The sequence below is a fragment of the Lissotriton helveticus genome, chromosome 5_1 (genome assembly GCF_964261635.1).
Source record: "Lissotriton helveticus chromosome 5_1, aLisHel1.1, whole genome shotgun sequence".
In the NCBI taxonomy this organism is placed as follows: domain Eukaryota; kingdom Metazoa; phylum Chordata; class Amphibia; order Caudata; family Salamandridae; genus Lissotriton; species Lissotriton helveticus.
In genome coordinates, this window is record NC_136065.1 from 958,101,874 (window position 1) to 958,121,966 (window position 20,093).

General features: G+C 45.7%; 1 protein-coding gene across 1 annotated transcript in view; it reads left to right on the top strand.

Annotated features, from left to right (window-relative positions):
* CFAP46 (cilia and flagella associated protein 46) overlaps positions 1–20,093 on the top strand; it is a 1,487,057-nt gene that overhangs the window by 474,984 nt on the left and 991,980 nt on the right. The window lies entirely within an intron of this gene.

A 20,093-nucleotide genomic window follows, 5' to 3' on the forward strand; every position in this document is an offset into this window, starting at 1 on the left:
AATCTCACATAACCTTACAAAGATGGTTCCTTTTTCCAGTCACAAAATCAATTAATAGGATTGCAAACTATCTTCACCTAATGGTGGTCTTCCCAATGGCATGTTGGGAAACGAAACATAACAGACTTGAAAAGTTAACTTGGCGTTAGACGGCCCTACAATACGCACAGATAAAAAGCTTTCTTAGATGCAGATTTTGCTTGATTAAATCACTGTAAATAATTCTGTCGATCAGTCTCCTTTCGAAAATCTTCACTCAAAAATTTAATAATTCCTAAGAAATGTACACTTGTTTTGCAAGAACTCACGCCACATTAGTCCTAATAATATTTTACCTAAATGTGTGCAGAGATTTTCTTTCAGTTGAATAAGCACAGAACTATATCCTGTATAAAATGGTAATTTCTACGTTTAAATGAATGAAGAATATTTCCTTACTTGCATTAAATAAGAAGCACTCAAAATGATTATACTTTAAGGAAAAGTACTCTAGAATTTAAGGGAATTTGAGAATCTGTTAAAATTATCTGTTGATTGGACAACAAAGTATAAGGTATGTAAAATCACTCAGTAAATAGGGAGCTGATGTTCTTCCCTGTCGAATTTCGACTAATGCGTTTGAGCCGGTGGTTGCCGCTGGGGCCACCGGAACTTTCATTTGGAACCAGCACTTATTTTTGACGATCAGATGTTTACCAAGTGCAAGAGAAGGAAAAGCACAGATCAGAAAGATGGAGGGAGAGAAAGACAGCAAAACCGTCACTGAGGGAGAAGGCAGGAATTTACACAGGGCCGGACTGGAAACTTAAAACAACCCAGGCAGAAATTATAAATTCAGCCCCCATGTGCAGACGTGCTAATGCATGCTAGGACCAGAGCAACTGCTTGGTGTTGCCACCGGAATCACGTAACATGCCCTTCACTCTTGGAGGCCGAAACTGTCCTCCAAGTGTCAAAACCAGCCACCTAGTTCTCCAGCCCCCCTGTGGGATTGCCCACTTGCCTGCTTGCCTGGCTGACCAGTCTAGCAATGAAATTGCAAGAGTGAGATAAAGGGGCTGGAAGTAGTGCAGTAGAGGCATGAGGTGGATTTAAGACTACCAGCCTTGGTATTCGGCACACTGAATTTTTTTGCACCAGTTGCGACTTCTGAGCAGAGCTTCGGTCACCGGCACTCTCTCTTTCACAAATTTAGCACTGCAATAGAGTCTCAACCATGTTGGACTGTCACCGATTCAGCTGCATAGAATAGTTAACCTCAATAAGGAGACTTTTAAGAAGGTTCCTGGCATCTGGAACATTTCACTGTGCATGTGCTAAATTACATACACTTCCAACCAATGGTCCACTCGACATGTATCAAACGCAGTCCACTTTCATAAGGGAGAAGTTACTAGCATCTAACCTTTTTTCCTGCATGTGGGAGACTACTTTCCATTGTATTACTAGTACATATCTCATGTTGCTCCTGTGGCTACTTAAGGAATGGTTAATGGAAGTATTAGAGTAAAGGTCAGCCAGTACCTCCTGTTTATTTGCCTTCGCTCATGGGACCACAGTTACCTTTTAGATTGTATCCTAAATTTCCGATGATGTCAATAATAACAGATATTCTTATTAACTTCTCATTTTATAGTAAAGAAGACCAAATCACACAAAGTTCCACAAAAGCCCAAATGAACATACAGAATTAGAATTTATAGTAAGAAACATACATTTTTATTAATCATAAATGGATACACTATTTATTTTGTGTTGGAAAGGTCCCGGTTTCTGTGGTCTCCCCCCACTTGTTGCCCCAATGCTGTTTGTTATGCCTGAAAGTGCACTGGAGCCTGCTGCCCAGGCCCCAGTCCAAGTGCTCTCTCCCTAAAACGAATATACGGGTATTGGTAATGCCAATTGACAAAATACTTTAAGCCCCTTATTAGTACCTAGTATATGGTACCAGTGGTACCCAGGGGATGAGTGTTAAAGTGGTCACCAGGGCCAGAAGCACTGTTTGTTCCACCCCAAGTGACCCAAGTAAACTACTAAAAGCAGGCCTGCCATTGCAGACTGCAAGAGCAGTGTAAACTGCTTGAACTCGAATTTGCCCTCACCCTGTGTGGCAAAGTAATTGCACTATTTTTACTACATGCCAGTCACTCCTCAGGAAAACCTACTAAAGCCCAGGACACAGCGTACATTATATTAAAGGTATGGACATGTAAGTGCAAACTTATATGTACCTATGGTGGCCTTTACCATTAAAGGACTATGAGGGATATACGGTTTATAGGATAACATGGGCTGGCATCCAGGCAAAAGGAAGGAGACCACAGTCTTTGTGAGGCCCTACATAGACGCCATATTGTTCTGTGGCCTCTGGAGAATGTGGTGCGTCTGGACAGGTGATTGTTTTTTCAATTTTTAAGTAAACAAAGACTTTTCTAAGTGTGCCCTTGAGCAATATTTTTCTATGTTCCAATATTTCAGGATAATGCTTTTGTATTTGTAACAGGGTGTGCTGTGAGTTCTAATGTACAAAATGTGGTCTTTAGTAATATGTTTTCAAGTGTCAGGATTATAAAGATCTTCACAGGTGCAGTTTTTCATACCTTACCAAATGATGTGGGTTACCAATTAACGCTAACTTCTTCTGCAGAGTTTGGGAATATTGAATATATAAGTCCACGTGGAGATAAAGTAATTCCAGCACCGTGCTTGTCTTTTTGTCATTTAATTCTAGGGCTCAGACCCCAGCAGTGTTCTTAATCCACAAATTCAAAAATGGTATTTACATTTTATTATACTAGTGTCTAAGGACCCAAGTAAATGAAAGAATAACATAATGTCTCTGGATATTAATCTTGTCCTGCTTTAGTTCTCTGAGTAGGGGAAGATAAATATCTTCCAATAAGCTGAGGGTTTGGCAATTGTACATCGTACAATTAAGTGTAGTCAAACAGTATTACAATAATAACCCTGCAGGAAGTGACCTGCATGAAAACTGAAATGTAGACATTTAGGCCTGATTACAATGCTGGTCATAAAGCATTCCGACTGACTTGGTGTCGGAATGGTTTCAACTGACTCGGGTTCGGGGAGTCCGACCGACCTATTGCGATGGCTCCGACCACCGTTCGGGTTGGACTCCCTTTGACTGCAATGGGAGCCTGTGTTGTCGGTCGGAACCCGGCTCCCATTGAAAAAAGGGGTGGTTGTGGAAAAAGCCTTGCACCTTGTGGCGGGCACTCCATGGTGCCGAACATGAAGGAACCACATGGCTCCCTTCCAAGCTGCACTGCCAAACAAATCAAATGAATCAAATTCATATTTAACTCCTTGGTTACTCCACTTATCACTTCTTTTTTCATCTTTTCATCCTTAATTTATTCAATCCATTTTACTCATTTTCTTGACCATTTACAGTCTTTCACAAAATACGAAGGAGCGTCAAGTGTTCCACATGCCACGCTTTATTTAAAAAACCCAATGCATTTCGGGACATCCCTTCATCAGGGGTATCTAGAAAAAGATCATTTAAAAGAACACCAGTCAAATATCACACGTTATATGATGCATAAACTGAAAGCCACTCCTTTTGAAATAAAATTGCTTAAACCTTTCAAGTTGACTTCACATTTCAATGCTGGTTCACCCTCGGTTTCAACATCAATCATAATCTAGTCTCCACACTATCCCCGAGCTGCGCATGTATCAGGTGAAAACTTCCAAGTATTCTTAATACTTCATGACCCTGTGTTCACCTTTTTATCTCTGTGCTAGAAAAACGCTAGAATCAAGTGCGCTTGTGTCCCCATACTTATAAATAGAAATCCTGTTACTTTACTAAACTCCCACACATTCAACAATGCTTACCGTGGCATATGCTTTTCTAACTCATCAAAACCTCATTCAGTATTATTTCTTGGTAACGGTTTGCCATGGTACCTGCCACATGGTGCATGGTTGAAAAGAGGGGTCCCATGGGTATCCCATGAACCCCAACCAGAGGCCTTCTGGTGAAGGGGGGCCTGCTACAGACCCTAAAAGTCAGTTTCCGACAGCTGACCTGTGTGCGACAGACAGAGTCAGAACGGCTGTTGGAATCCGACATAGTAATCGGTCGGTCGCAAAAACGCTGCCATTGAGCTCTGCGATTCGGATTTGACCGACTCGGTCTCCTCCAATGCCGGTTGGAAACAATTCGGACTGACTGACCAACCACCTTGTATCATAATCGGTTCGTCGGAAATGTTTCTGATTCAGCCGGAAACATGGCTTCCGACGTGGGATCGGTCAAACCGAATGCCATTCAGAGTCTTTTCGACCGCCATCATAATCAGGCCCTTTATAGCAAACAAGACTGAATCTAGCTAGGTGTTGCGATGATTATTATTATTTTTTATTGCAAGCATATACAACAAAAATGAAAGGTTTGAAAATGCCATAGTCTGACTGTGACAGCCATGTGTTTGTATTAAAGAATACATTTGAAAATAAGTTAACCATCACATATGATCTCTATTGGTGCTTTAAGTGAGATCTAAGGTGGCGGGTTCTAAAAGGGGTGAGACCAAAAAACTGCAATCAGTGCTTCATATCATTAAGGTGGAGGCCTAAAACCTGTCAACTTGAATCTTGAGCTTGAATTAATGTGCCACCTTAATGGAATTTGGGTACCTCTGTGTTTTACCGTATGTGCATCCTAGCATATCACACAATAACGATATACATGTAAAGCAAATCAAACCTATTGCCTTTTTTATGCTTGTTAGGCCTGATTTTTATTCACCACTAGATAAGTGATCAAACATATTGTTCTGATTAATTATAATTGAATATGATATTCAAATTCTTAAAATAGGAGATTCTAACAGTAGTAGATTATGAATTAAACTTTCTAAAGGTCTGTGGAAGGAGTAATCGCTGGAGTGTTTCAATCACTCATCAACATGTTCTCTTTATACTACACTTTCCTCTGCAATCTTTCCTCTGCTTTACTCACTTATGTTCATTTTTCCCCACCATCTCTGTTCGGAAGGTATTCAGTTCGCATATTTCACTTAATTTCTCAGAATTACTTTTTACTCTCCTTCTGCTTGTACTTCTTTCCATATTTCCCTTTTCACCACATACATCAGCACCCACTCTTTCTTTGGTGTTGTTAGTATATCAACTTGTGTATACATCCTTCACAAACATTCCAATAGAATCATAATTACAATTGTCACATATGTAACTATTAGTCACTGCTCTGTGCAGAGAGACGATAGGATGAGCATGTAGTCTGAAGTCCTATATATCCCAGTGACAGCACGGTGAGAAACATGCACTTCCTTCAGCCTCCACTCCAAACTTCTAAGTTATGCCCTATTATAAATACTCGTCCACACCACAGGCTCACCGTACAAGATTTATAAGTTGGTTAGAAAATACAAAACAAAAAAAATGTCATATAAAAGTGTCATGAAGGCATGATTATATACTGTCCGATAGAGACTTCTAGCCGCAGATTCCTTGTCTTACAATTATCCCCAGGCAGTAGAATTGATTTGGAAATTTTTTCATAAACCGTGTCCCTAGGTGGCATTTTACGGCTCCAGATGGTGTTGTCATCACTGGAAGGAATGTGCCCAATGCCTACATAGGTGGCATCTCAGTATGCTAACTTCTGTTCCTTTCTTTCCATCCCAGTTAGTGCAGATCTGGAGAAGAGCTATCCCAAGTCACTTTTTGACAGACCTTTTTTTGACTTTTATCAATAATTTCTTTAGATATTGTCTCATGATGTGGCAGGGATATCCATGAGGAAGGCTAGTTGTAAGCCCTGTGGTGCCTCCCACTGGCAAATGTCGATGACGGACCCACACCTCGACTACCTCTGGTGCGTGGAGTGCAACCACTATGCCAAGACCTGCATAGATTGTTGCACCATGCACCCCAAGGACTTGAGGGAGTGCTCCCTTAAGCTCCCAGCTGATCAACGTATGATGCCACAACGGTCTTGATCCTGGTCGAGAGAAAGGTGCCAGGACCGGTTGAGGGGCATTCAGGTAAGTCCCAAAAGCATAAAAATAACAAGAAGTGGACGAGGTATTTGCCCCCTCCAACAAAGTCATCTGACAAAATAGAGTGTTGGCATTCGAGGCCTGGCTCCACAGTTGAGTCTGTGCCTGGGCTGTCTCCGCTCCTCCCCAAGTTTTTAGGAGCCAGAGTAACTCCCGCCCAAAACACTTAGAGTTTTATGAGGCAGGCAATGCACTTTTTATTTGAGTGGCTCATCCCCACTGGAGCGCCTCTGGGCCCCATGGGTTTGGGAGGGGCCCCTGCTGATCTTCCGCTTGCCGGTTTGCACATGGCACCAGTCGGCTCCATTTGATCCATGGACAGATCGGACCAGTGCCAGAAGAGCGTCCTCGACTTCCCCCGTGCCAGCAACACTGCTGACGTCCCTGGCACCACTGGTGACGCTGCCCCAATTCTCATCCCTAACTCACTTACGGCAGCGGTTTGTGGGGTGGGTTGGGAGACGGGGAAACTCGGCTCCTTAATACCACGCATTTCATACCCTTGTACAGTCTTTCCCCCCCTTACCTTGGTTTCCCCTTCCTTAGTGCCTAAACATACCCCCCTCACTTCATCATTCCTCACGATCCCGTCACCGTCGGAATTGTTGTAAAGCACGTAAGCAGCGGTGACCCCTCACTACCCCGGTTCCCCAAGGGCATAAGATAGCGGACGAGTGTCCAGACTGGCTGTTTTGTCTCTTTCTTCCCGCATTGACCCGAGGGGAGTACTAGACGCGTGCCACTATCGAGGGAGAAGAGCTATACCCTAAGAGCGGCTACTACCTTTCCTGGGACAGAGCAATCACGGATCCAGCAATCTTGAAACTTTTTAAATGGAAGTTTCATTTGTTATCATCTAAACACACTGACTTTTAATGAATTTAACATTCTAAATGCAATCTTGAAACCTTTTAAATGTTTTGTACTTGCAATGGTTTATTTTTAAATCACGCAATAAAGATTACTTATGGATCGGATCCAGCTGGGTTTCAGAGGGAAAGACTCTCCGCCAGATATAAAAAGACTCTCACTAAAATAAAGTCTTATTTACCCCGATCAAGTCTCTGGCCCCTTCCTGGTACCCCGCCACATCTGGTGTCAGAAGTTGGATCTGCCACTTCCATCCCGTCACCCAAGATGGATCAACTGATTCAACATCTCATAAAGGGGCAGGAGAAGTTGGAATGGGCGGTTGAACGCCAAATGAATTCGGCACAAGCGGATCGGGAGGTATTTAAAAATACCATTACGGCCCAGATTGAGGGCCTGAACAAAGCAGTGCAAAACCCCAGCAATGTTCTGATAATAGACAGAAGGGGTCCAGGGTCACATCCTTCAGGGGTGTCCTTGCAGAAATATGTCGCAGGAGATGATCCAGATGCTTTCCTGACAAACTTCGAGAGGACAGCCCGGGCCTGTGGGTGGCCAGAGGAAAAATGGCCATTCTTCCTAGCCCCTTACTATCGGGTGAGGCTCAGACAGCATATAAAGTAGCCAACACTACAGGAACCACCCTCTATTAAGAAATAAAGGACGTTATACTTGACCATCTTGGATTGGACTCGGAGGCTTATCGGGCTAGGTTCAGGAAAGAGAAGGGGGTGCAGGGCGAGAACCCTAAGACTTTCTTTCTATGTTTTAAAATGGCCGCCGATAAATGGCTAAAAGCAGGAATAAAGAGGAAATTATGACGAGCATTTACTTAGAACAGTTCATGAAGGCCTTGCCCTATGGAACCCAGCGCTGGCTAAAACAACATTCGGGTCTCACGGCCACATAAGCAATAGAAATGGCCACAAACTACTCCAGGGCTCAACCTCAATCCCTGCCTTGGGACAATGACAAACCCAGTAAAGGGATTCCAGTCGTGAAGTAAGATAAGAAACCCAAGTACGGCCTGGAGCTACAACGAATAAAACCAATCAGAGTAGATCCTATGTCTATGAAAGGCCCCCATTGTTTTGAGTGCGGGGAATGGGGCCACATCGCTCGCCTCTGTCCAAGAAGAAAGACCACCGAAGAACCGATGGAGGTGGGGTACATACCTAAGGCAGTGATGTACACAGCACAGATGGGTCCATCTTTCTATGTAAGAGTCCAAGTCAACCAGAGATATATAAGGGCTTTATTGGATTTGGGGTGTAGGCAGTCAGTCATACAAAAGAGATTAGTGCTGCCTCAACAGATCCTTCCCCGTTTCATAGTTCACATAAGGTGTGTACACGGTGATGTGAAACTCTACCCCTTGCTCCAAATCACTATATAACCCATAGGTAGGTCCCCCTGTAAGGTGAGAGTAGGGACAGTGGACTCTCTTCCCGAGGACTTGATTATAGGGGTAGATAACCCAGACTTTCTTTCCTTGTTCCAGAAAGAGTTAAAAGAGGCAGATAAGGCAGTATCTATTCCAAGTCCAGCCATGTTAACTACGGAGCCTTGGCTTCTTGACCGAAGTTTCAAATTTGCCCTAGCCAACGATTCCACTGTATTCAATGCCTGGGAGTTAGCGCACGTGGCCCAAAAAACCCCCAGCAATACGTACCCTAAGTTTTAAATTAAAAATGACCTACTCTGCAGAAAAGGGCGGCCTAATGACCCACTACAACTTTAGGTACCAAAAGACTTCAGAGAGCAAATACTGTTTTATACCCACACACACCTGACCGCAGGGCACTCAGTTACCGAAAAAACTACCCAACACATCTTAAAACACTTTTACTGGCCAGGCGTCTATAAAGAGTCTGAGGAGTACTGTAAGAAATGTGATATATGCCAGAAAAGAAACATGCACAAACCCCCAGCTGTTCCATTACATCCCCTACCAATCATGGGGAGCCCCTTCGAGTGGATCGGAATGGACCTCATAGGGCCTCTTGGCCGCACCTCAAAAGGGCACACCCATGCTCTGGTAATAGTAGACTACACTACTAGGTTTCCTGAAGCCTTTGCTCTTAGAGCCCCTAATGCTAAAAATATAGCAGAAAAGTTATTGGAGCTATTCTCAAGGGTGGGATTTCCAAAGGAAATACTCACCGACCAAGGGACTCCTTTCGTGTCCCGTTTGATGAAAGAAGTTTGTAAGATGCTTGATCTTAACCACATACGAACCGCAGCATACCATCCACAGACCGATGGATTGGTCGAACAGTACAATCGTACTTTGAAAACTACTTTGAAGAAAATGTTGTCGGTGGATAACAAAGATTGGGACCGCTTACTACCCTTGGCGCTATATGTCCTCAGGGCCCAAGTACAAAGCAGCCTAGGTTGCTCAGCATTCAAAATGCTTAACGGAAGACAACCACGATCCCTACTGGAGATAACAAGAGAAGCATGGGAGCAAGAAAAAACAACCAAACAGAAGTCCCTGCTAGAATACACTCAACAACTAAAGTCCAAACTCGGTGAACTGAGAGATTTGGCATATTCCAACTTGGAAAAGAGCCAATGCCGACAAAAAAATATATTACGACCGTGGAAAGAGGTCGAGGACCCTCGAAAAGGGAGATTGGGTCTTGGTATTGCTGCCGTCCTCAACAAAAAAATTCCAGAGCGAATGGCTAGGACCCTATCCTGTAACTGACTCGATCGGGAAATCGACATACAGGGTTCAGATATCTCCTTCCCGACAGCAGAGTTTCCATATAAACCTATTAAAAAAATGGTAAGGACCTCTACCTAAAGCAGCCCAGTTCGGTTTCCCTATAAAACAGACCCCAGTACCCTAGAACAGCTTCCAGTGAACGAAGAGTTATCTGACAGAATGAAGAAGGAATTAAAAGATACCCTACAACCCTTTGCCAGAATGTTTTCTGATCTTCCCGGGCAGACACACCTGATTGAACACAAGATCAAAACGGAAGAGGGAAAATGTGTAAAACAGCCGGCAGCAAGAAGAAAGGATGTTAAGCGTGAAATCCAAAACATGCTCAGACTGGGAGTTATACTTCCCTCTAGGAGCAACTGGTCGTCTCCAATAGTAATGATACCAAAACTTGATGGGACGACCAGGTTCTGTATGGACTTCCGTTCTTTGAACACTATCTCTACATTTGATGCTTACCCCATCCCAAGAGTGGATGACCTAATTGAACGAATAGGAGAGGCTCGGTTTATCACAACGCTAGACCTCACCCTGGGGTACTGGCAAGTACCCCTAAGGGAAGAGGACCAGCGAAAAACCGCCTTTGCCACGGATGACGGACTGTTTGAATGTAACATCCTCCCATTTGGGTTACACGGAGCGCCAGCAACATTTCAATGATTAATGAATGACATACTCCGGCCATACTACACCTATTGTTCGGTATATTTGGATGACATCGTCATCTTTAGCAACTCCTGGACTGAACATTTAAATCATGTTAAAGCAGTTCTGGAAGCACTACAAGCGGCGGGATTACATATCAATGCAAATAAATCACGGGCCGCCTTGTCCAAGGTCAAATACCTCGGCTACATGTTAGGGGAAGGTGTCATAGCCCCTCAGGAAGAAAAGATTAAGACTATAATGAACACCCCCCTTCCCCAAGTCAAAAAAAGAGATACAGGCCTTCTTGGGCCTGATAGGCTACTACAGGAGGTTCCTGGATAACTTCGCTGTCATGGCTAGTCCTCTAACGGACCTGTTAAAAAAAGATGTCAAAACATCACGTATTTTAAACCCATCCGAAGAAGCTAAACAGGCCTTTAAGGACCTAAAAAGAGCCACGTCAACAAGTCCGGTGTTGATTCCCCCTGATTTTGACAAGCCGTTCTCTTTAGCGACAGATGCCTCCAACACAGGGATAGGGGCAGTTTTGTCTCAGACAGGAGACGATGGTCTGGAACATCCCCTCCTATACATCAGCCGGAAATTACACCACAGAGAACGCAAATACCCCACCATAGAAATGGAATGTCTGGCAATAAGATGGGCCGTAGACAAACTTAAATACTATTTAGAAGGAAAACCCTTTGTACTATACACTGACCATGCACCCCTTCAGTGGATGTATAGGAACAAAGCACAAACCCCCAGAATCCTCAGGTGGTTCCTGTTCTTACAGCCATTCTCTTTTGTCATTAAGCATAGGAAAGCCCCCAAAAACAGCAATGCAGATTACCTTTTCAGGAACTCAGTTCTCCCCGATCGGGAGGAACCAGGGGTGGAGTTCTGTAAAGGGGTGTCTAGGCGGGTGGAAGAGGGACCCCCCATAAGCGACTGGTGGAATGTTGACTCTGCATCCCCTCCCTCTTTACACTATTATCAGAACGAGTGGAGAACTGAACGATATCCTCCGTGGGCCGAGGAAGAGGACAACTGGGAAGACGGTACCTTTAATTGGAGTTTCAAAGATGATGAAGCCCCGCCCCCTACTCAGAAGCCCGGGATTGGGTAAAAGCCAGGAAACCCAAAGCTCGGCGTGTGACGACACCCTACTGGCACAACCGAAGGGGTACCAATCAGATACTGCTTCGCCAGCCTGTCCTTCACTGATCGGTCCTTTTTGACCATGGCTGCAGCCATGTTACTGCATCCGTTGTGGTTGCAGCTGCTGAGATCCAGGAAGAGAGAGGGCATGCCAATTCCAGGCACTTTCCTTCACACCCTTCTGTGCACCATGTTGCATCTTCTGGCTGTGCAATCACCAGGAGCCGGACAGAGGGGGGATGCGCAGTTCCTGGGGACCCCTGAATGGGCTTTTGTCTACTGTGCATCCTGATTCTTTGCGCCCACTTGCCAGATCTAGTGGGGGTATGGCACGATCTCCTCCCCCTCCCCACCTGCCGAGGGGCCCTGTCATAGTTACAAGCGCTCCTTATGCCGCCTTGGTGATTATTAACCTAGCAAGGTTCCACTGATAGAGGTGTGGCGAGGGAGCGGTGCGTGCTGGATACACTAGAATTCCCTGGCCTTTTGCGCTGTTTCTCAGCTCATCGCTTTGCGTCGTGGTGTCCGTCCGCTTTTGTGTAGGGTGGTTGGTCATCCCGGGGTTTTCGCATAGACGCGGCCTTGCCCTAGACATCCCAGTAGACTTCAGTTACTCAGGCTCCTGTTCCAGCTTGTAGAGGGGGCGGCTGGTAGCGATAAAAAGAATCTCCCTATTACTGGCACTGTCTGGGTGGCTAGCAGCCACTATAGAAAAGCACCTCAGTTATCCGGTGTAGTACTGGGTCCTAAGGGTGGCTTTATTCATGTGCTTGACTGTTTCTCTGCTAAGAAACACTGTTAGGAAGCACTCTCTCGCCTTTCTCTAGCTGAGCTACATTTACAGCTTTCCTCTGGCCTGGATAAGTGTCCCGGGCTTGTCTGTGGTGATCTCCAGGGGGAGGCACACTGCTTTATGCTGATAGCACTCCCCAAGCTGGGGAATCCCTCGTGCATTAGACCTTCATCTGCTGCTTCTGCCAGCAGGGCTTCGCTCTGCTTGCCCAGATCCCACTGTGCCAACCAGCTCCTTTCTGCACTACAGCACTCGGTGAAAGGAGATTTCCTTTCACCTGATTGGGCCTGGTCTGCCTCTGACTAAGCTGTCTCCACCTTCTGCCAGGAAGCTGCACCAAGGATGACAGAATTGGTTCTGAATGGGTACAAACACTCTCTGCCCCCAGACAGCAAATGATTTTGAAATATATAAAAAGTGAGGCCCAAACCTCTAAACTTTGGAACTCGCTGAAATCAAGGAACCTGCCAAGAATAAGAGCTGGAAGAACTGCCAGGAGTTGGACTGCCCCTTTACTGTGTTGCTGCTTTGTTGGGATGTTGTGCAGTTGCTGCTTCTGTATTGGGAAGTGAAAGGACTGGAATAAACTTTAATTACTTGTGCTGAGTATCTCCAAGGGCCTGAAATTGAGCTGGCCTCCTGTTCTGAAGTCTCAGGGACTGCAAAGACTTCACTAAACCTCTAGGTACCGCTTCTGGAGCCGCTGTTTCAGTTGCCACAGAGAAGGGAGCCGCAACCGACTCCATCGCTGGCTCTGTGTCCTGACAGCACAGCAGACTGCATAATCCTGTGGGCACCGCAGTCCGCACTGCCTCACTTCACTTCGCCATCCTAGTCTCACCGACGCTGACGCTGCTGCTGACTCGACACCCGTGACTGCATCGTGGTGGGGGCACTGCTCGTAAAGTTTCACGACATACCGTCCCACACAGCTGTCTGGGCCGACCGACACCAGCTCCCGAAAAACGGCTCTGTCGCCTGCACCACAACCTGCCAGCACCGCATCGAGCACCGTCTCGCCCTGCACCGTAAGCCTTGGTCTCACTGATGCCATCTGGACGATTGTCGCCGAGCTGCTGCCTGCACCGCATCGAGAGGACACCGTGCCCTGCACCACTTCCATTTTGTAACGCAAAGGCAATGGTTGCCACAACCACCTCCGTGTAAGCTGCAACAAGAAAGGTACTGTTACTGAGCCTGTTCACGCTTTTGTTGTCCCGTATCGACTGGAATTGTTAGACGCTGTTGTTTTCAGCATCGTGGTAGCCCCGGACAGAGCTACTTTGGTTTTGAGGTATTTCTGCAGTTTAAAAGACATCTGGCATCTGATGGATCCTATTTGTGTAAGGTTGGTTGTCCTCTTCCTATTGTGGCTTAGAGGGCATTGTGCCATCTTTCCACTGCATTATTCGTTTTAGCTTTTTGAGCTAGGTTGCTGTCATAGACGTTCCACCAGGGGATTTGTAACTTGCCTACAGTGCCTTGACCTATATAGCCTTCCCACCCAAGTGTCTTCAAAGTAGTCTAGGAATGGAGTTAGTTTGGTTTTGTTTGGCTACTTCAGTTGTTGGTACATAGGCCAGGACTATTCAATTTTTTAATTGATAGGCAAAGTTGGTGGCGTAATCTATACTTAGAGTAGATTTTTGTAGGTGTCTCCAGAGACTTTTGGTTGAAGTGATAATAGCAACCTTGTATTGCAGTGTGAGGGTAAATTTTTTAAATTGACTGAATCATTGCTTGTTCAAAGTCAACTATTATTTTTTGTGAGAAGTAGTAGTCTGTGTGTTGTTTTATTATTGTAAGGCGTTCTATGTAGGTGGCATTTTGTTTTTTGGGGAGTGGGGAGAAGTGTGTATATGAAGGGGATGTTTGTGTCTTCATATTCGCCATGGATTGTATGTAGTTGGTAAAAAGGCTTGGGGCAAACTTTGAATGTACCATCCATCATCCATGTTTCACATTTATTTAAGTTTTTTATGTTTTTATTGGTGACAAAGATAATAATTCATTTTTCATGAAGAAAAAATTTCTCATCTTTGTGGGTGACAGTGTATTCCGGTAAGATTTCCATTTCTGCAAAAGTTTGGGGGCTGATGGTGTTTGAGCAGTAGATATTTTAGTTCTGGTTATTAATCTTTTTAGAGTGGGAATGGATAGTAGGTGTTTTGTGATTTGTTCAGGAACCCTAGTTAATATATTTTTGAGGATCTGGGTACTGGTCTGTTGGGAGCTGGTGCTTGCTTCTCCGATGGTTTCTAGGGCATCTCTGACTGCAATTTCTGTGACATTGGTGGGATGGTTGTGTTCCCGGACATTAACTACATTTGTTTCTACTGTTGTGGCTCTACCACACCAAGAATTGGAGTAGTATTTACTACATTTCCAATGGGTTATGTCTCCTGTTGTTTTTTCTTGCTTATAAGTGTAGCCCATGTAGCACAAAAGTAGTTTTCCTTCTTGTGATGTGATGAATTTTGCTCCTTCTGCCATTTTTTGTATATCTGTGAATATATGTATATATATATATATACACACACACAAGAGTTGGCCCCTCAAAGAAGCCGCACGACAGGTAGGTAACTTCAGGTTTATTCGAAGCAGGCTACAGCACGGTTGTCCGGGCATCACCAAAACAATGAACAGCCGACGCGTTTCGTACTTCTCCAGCACTTTGTCACAGGCTAAATCTCTCTGCAGGCACCAACTGGTTTTAAACACCTGTTCCAATTACGATAGTCCGCCTCAGTGGGCGTGTGCAGGCGCACTGCCTGCTGCTCTTTGTGGTGTTTAGATTCGAATAAACGTGAAGTTACCTACCTGTCGTGCGTCTTCTTTGAGGGGACAACTCTTATGTGTGGGATGTTAATACGGCTAGTCCAGCCGTGAAGGAGCCCAGCCGCCTAGCAGCGGCCAATGTTAACGCCAACCAGCGTGTAGCAGAGGACAGGAGAAGCGTGATGCAGGTCGTATGGTGCAGCCTGAATTGAGCGGGACATTTACCAACCCACTGGGGTATTTTAAGTATCAACATAGTGCAATAACACCAACTACTCACTGGAGTTTGAAATCTAAACACCACAAAGACCAGCAGGCAGTGCGCCTGCACAAGCCCACTGAGGCAGACTATCGTAATTGGAACAGGTGTTTAAAACCAGTTGGTGCCTGCAGAGAGATTTAGCCTGTGACAAAGTGCTGGAGAAGTACGAAATGCGTCGGCTGTTGATTGTTTTGGTGATGCCCGGACAACCGTGCTGTAGCCTGCTTCGAATAAACGTGATGTTACCTACCTGTCGTGCGGCTTCTTTGAGGGGACAACTCTTGTGTGTGTGATGTTAATACGGCTAGTCCAGCCGTGAAGGAGCCCAGCCGCCTAGCAGCGGCCAATGTTAACGCCAACCGGCGTGTAGCAGAGGACAGGAGAAGCGTGATGCAGGTCGTATGGTGCAGCCTGGATTGAGCGGGACATTTACCAACCCACTGGGGTATTTTAAGTATCAACATAGTGCAAAGCACCAACTACTCACTGGAGTTTGAAATCTAAACACCACAAAGACCAGCAGGCAGTGCGCCTGCACACGCCCACTGAGGCGGACTATCGTAATTGGAACAGGTGTTTAAAACCAGTTGGTGCCTGCAGAGAGATTTAGCCTGTGACAAAGTGCTGGAGAAGTGCGAAACGCGTCGGCTGTTCATTGTTTTGGTGATGCCCGGACAACCGTGCTGTAGCCTGCTTCGAATAAATGTGAAGTTACCTACCTGTCGTGCGGCTTCTTTGAGGGAACAACTCTTGTGTGTGTGATATATATATATAGATATATATATATATATATATATTTATTTATATATCTATATATATATATATATTTATTAAGTAAGGTTTTGAACAGTAAACATGTTTGTATAATTATTGTTGGACTTGGCCCATATTGGCAGGTTCACCCCGAAACCTTTTGCATTTGCCTAGCCTGTTTCTGTAACCTGGTGTGGGTGATTTTAGGCCTCTGCGCACTTTTTCGCTGGGGTCCAGTGTAAAGTGCGTGCGCTCTCTGTGTATGTGTGGTAAGAGTGGCCTGCCCTCCCATAGGAATGCATGGGGAATATGTGTGACCATGGTAGTTCCTGATTTGTGGGGAGTGTAGGGTCGAGTTTGGTATGTGCAAACTCGTGAGATTAAATGCTGCGCGATGATGTGCGCGGATTTACTGTGTCTAGTGTGGAAGTGCCACTTCTAGAAGTTGGGTTGTCTGTGCAGTGAATGTGAATTGACTGTCTGGCTTGTGATTGGCTAGAGCTGGCTGGTGTGCCTACCAGGAGTCAGGAAGGGTCTGCCCTGGTGGTGAATGAAGCGATCTGCATGTTGATGGCAGGGAGAAGTGCACCTGGGACCTGAATAGGGCCGGGCCTTCCCTACACAATGCTGGCTCCACCCCCTGTGGTCCGTCTGATGTCCCTAGCCTGGCCAGTGAAAGGGAGAGAGGGGCTGAGCAAAACAAAGTGCTCAATAGTTCCCCATAACCCTTTTGACTTCCTTCCAAGCCCCCAGGATCTATCGCTGATGGGAGCGCTGTGCTCCTTTTCCTCATGGCTGCCTTGATTATTTTAGCGCGGGTGCCTACCCCGCTTATGTTTGATGCTTATTAGTAGGTGCCTACCCTGCATTCTGGCTGTTATATTTTCGATTCCTTGCGGGTGCCCACCCCGCATCATGGCAGTGTTATTTTTATGTAAAGTACAGCGGGTGCCCACCCCGCTGTTTATTGTTAGCCCCGAGGGAACCTACCCCTCCATTGCCGCCTCGAGAAGATTTGCTGTAGTCCGCGGCCCGCCTGACTGTGGGCGAGGCCGCCGGACGGAAGTCCTGAGTGTGACCGGAAGTTGTTTTCAGAGAGAGAGGAGGTCGGGAGCCCACCCCGCCTCCTCGAGCCCCCGATAGAAGAAGAGACGTCCTCCCGCAGTCCGGGGCTCCCGTGAAGTGGGGAGAGCTCCGGGGCCGCCAGCAGAAAGGAGCCCAAGAGTTGCGGGGCTCCAGTGTACTGGAGGGAGCCCCGGCAGAGGAGTCAGCCCGGAGCCGTGAGGGCTCTGCCTCCCAAGTCCCGGTCCCGAGATGGGGGACCGGGTGAAGCGTGGCACCTGCTCCCGCGTGTCCAGACTGAGGAGTCCCCTGTGAACAGCCCGGTAAGTTGAGGAGGGCTGGGAGACTCCCTAAGTGTTGTTCGTGCCGACTGCGGCACTAAAGAAGAGACAGCGTCAGAGCGGCCCCGTGTGCTAAGTGGGCCGCTCCAACGTGACAGCATTGTTTAGAGGGCCCCCGTGGGGGTCGCAAGGCCCCGTGGACCCATGCCGCCCATGATGGGCATTTGTCACCAGCTGCCCCGCTATCGCAGGGGTTCAGCTGTAGCGTTCGATGCCCCCCCTTTTTAGAGGGGGCATGTGAGATTCCCAGAGCCCTGGGTGGCTCCACCAGCGGGCATGATGATATTAGGAGCCAGCGCGCTCCACAAGTGGCACAGAGTTGTTCTAGGAGCCCGTGTGCTCCAGGGGGCCTCTATTTCTTAAAGGGGTACAGTGGGGGCCCATGTTCTTGCCCACAGTCTCACCTGCTATTTCCAAAGCCAGATGGCTCCTACGTTTTGCACATTGGTGGTTCTAGAGCCTAGAGGGCTCCAATGATGGGCGCAGATATGCTCCTAAGGGCCAGTAAGGGCCCCTTTTGCAGTTTGTTTCACAGCTGCCCAGCAAGTAGTGGGCAGCTGCACTGTTTAGCTTTTTTCTTTCTAGGGACATGTGTTCTTTGTGGACTCAGGAGTGAGTCGCACTCCTTCGCCCCTACCTTGGCCTTCACCAGCTGCGCAGCACTTAGTGCCAGCTGCAGCGTTTAGGCCCTGTTCTTGTCCTCAGCTGCCCAGCAAGTAGTGGGCAGCTGCAACGTTTAGGTTTGCGCCGGTGGCGCACCCCTGACTGGCGCTGCGTTGGCAGCGCGCCCTGACATTCTGGACACAGGGCATTTGAGCCCCTTCTTGATGGCCAGTTGGCCAGGGGACCTGGTAGAGGAATAGGGCGCAAGGCCCTAATGTGATTGATATGTGCTTTAAATGTGGTGCTAGGAAATGTAATGCATCTAGTATGTTTTATGCACCCTGTGTTGAAACCTCTAGAGATGGTTTGTGTTAGTGAGAATGTACTTCACTGTGAGTTACGCCCCTAAATGTGAGTTATACTTAGGAGGTAGGGTCTAATGTATTTAGACTAGTGAGGAGATTGCCTACTGTATTTATACTGGTTAGGTCCAATGTGATTTATGCGTAATGTGCAATGCCTTTATGTCTGCGATACCTCTACATGTGTTTTCATGCTTAGGAGGTTGTTATGCTTAGTATATTTTATTCTAGTGAGTTTATGTGTCCCTGCGTGATCTATGCCTATGGTTATTAGTATTGCGTAGTGTGTACCTACCTGTTACCAGTGGTTACTGGTTGTGGTCTATAATTGTAATTTTGTGTTACAGTTAATCTAAGTGCTATTTCTACTAAGTGATGATTCTGACAGTGGCCCACGTGGCCCTGTCCTGGTGTAAATAATCCCTTGTGAATATTGCCCGTGCCAGTTGGCACAATGTATATTGTGTGATTACTATCTGATGTGTTTTGACAATACAAAAGTTATTTTTATATAACCTTGTGTGGAGTTCCTTTTGTGGTGTGCCTGGGATGTTGTTGCTGTGTGCGTGCGCAAATGCTTTACACATTGCCTCCGGGATAAGCCTGTCTGCTCGTGCCAAGCTACCAAGGGGGTGAGCAAGGGTTATCTTTGGCGTGTAACTCCCTTGCTCTGACTAGAGTGGTGGTTTCTGCCTGGCTTTGGCGCAAGCCGTAGCCAACCAGAAATCCCCGTTCTAACAATTATTATATCTGAAAATAGACTTACATTTGCCTTTTTTTAATTTTCTTGTTGGATATTTTATCGATGGTCGTGGTTGATTCACTAGTTTCTTTTTTTCTGTTGGTTTAGAAAGAAAATGTTATTTTTATTAAACTGTTACATTTAATTTGATTATTGTTTTTATTTATTTTCTATTTGTGCTTAGTTGAGAAAAAAATACTTACTATTTTTAGTTGGTGAAGTTTATTTCGTTGATGTTGTTTTGTTCAAATTTGTAGAAGCCGTGAAGAGAAAATTATTTCTTAGTTATATTTTGCTTTTTTCTTTTTCTTTTAGATTGCTCTAGTTGTTGGTTAATCTTTATAAAACTTTGTAATACTTTATTCGATAGATGTATGATAAAAGTGCAAACATACAAAAAATACATAAGACAATTTATCAAGCATTACAGTTTCTTCTAAAAACATGTCATCATTACAAACAGTTTAAGAGATGAGGGGGGGGGGTCAACATAATTAAAATTCATTCTTGGGAAGGATCTGTACAAGCATTGGATAACAGCTTTGACCGAATAATCCAGGCGCTCGCCAAATACTTGGCGACCCCACAAACAATGTACATAGAGGTAGTGTTGGTTAAAATAATGCGTAAAGCTGATCTATGGTCCCTAACTCCTAGCTCCCTACACACTGGTTTCAACCATTTTACTCTAGCCTGCTTGTAAGCTTTACAAGCAAACAAAAAGTGGCCAAGTGATTCTTCCGGACATGGGCAACCTGGGCATTTTAGATCATGTTCCCTCCTGACCTTCCACCCTTCCACAAATTTTTTGAGGGGGAGGGTACCATATCTTAGCTTCAGGAACAAAGTTCGATCTCGAGGAGCCTGGATGAAGTCCAGAAATGGCTCTAACTTTCCAAGGGTCTTATGTTCAAGAAAGTTGTTCGTT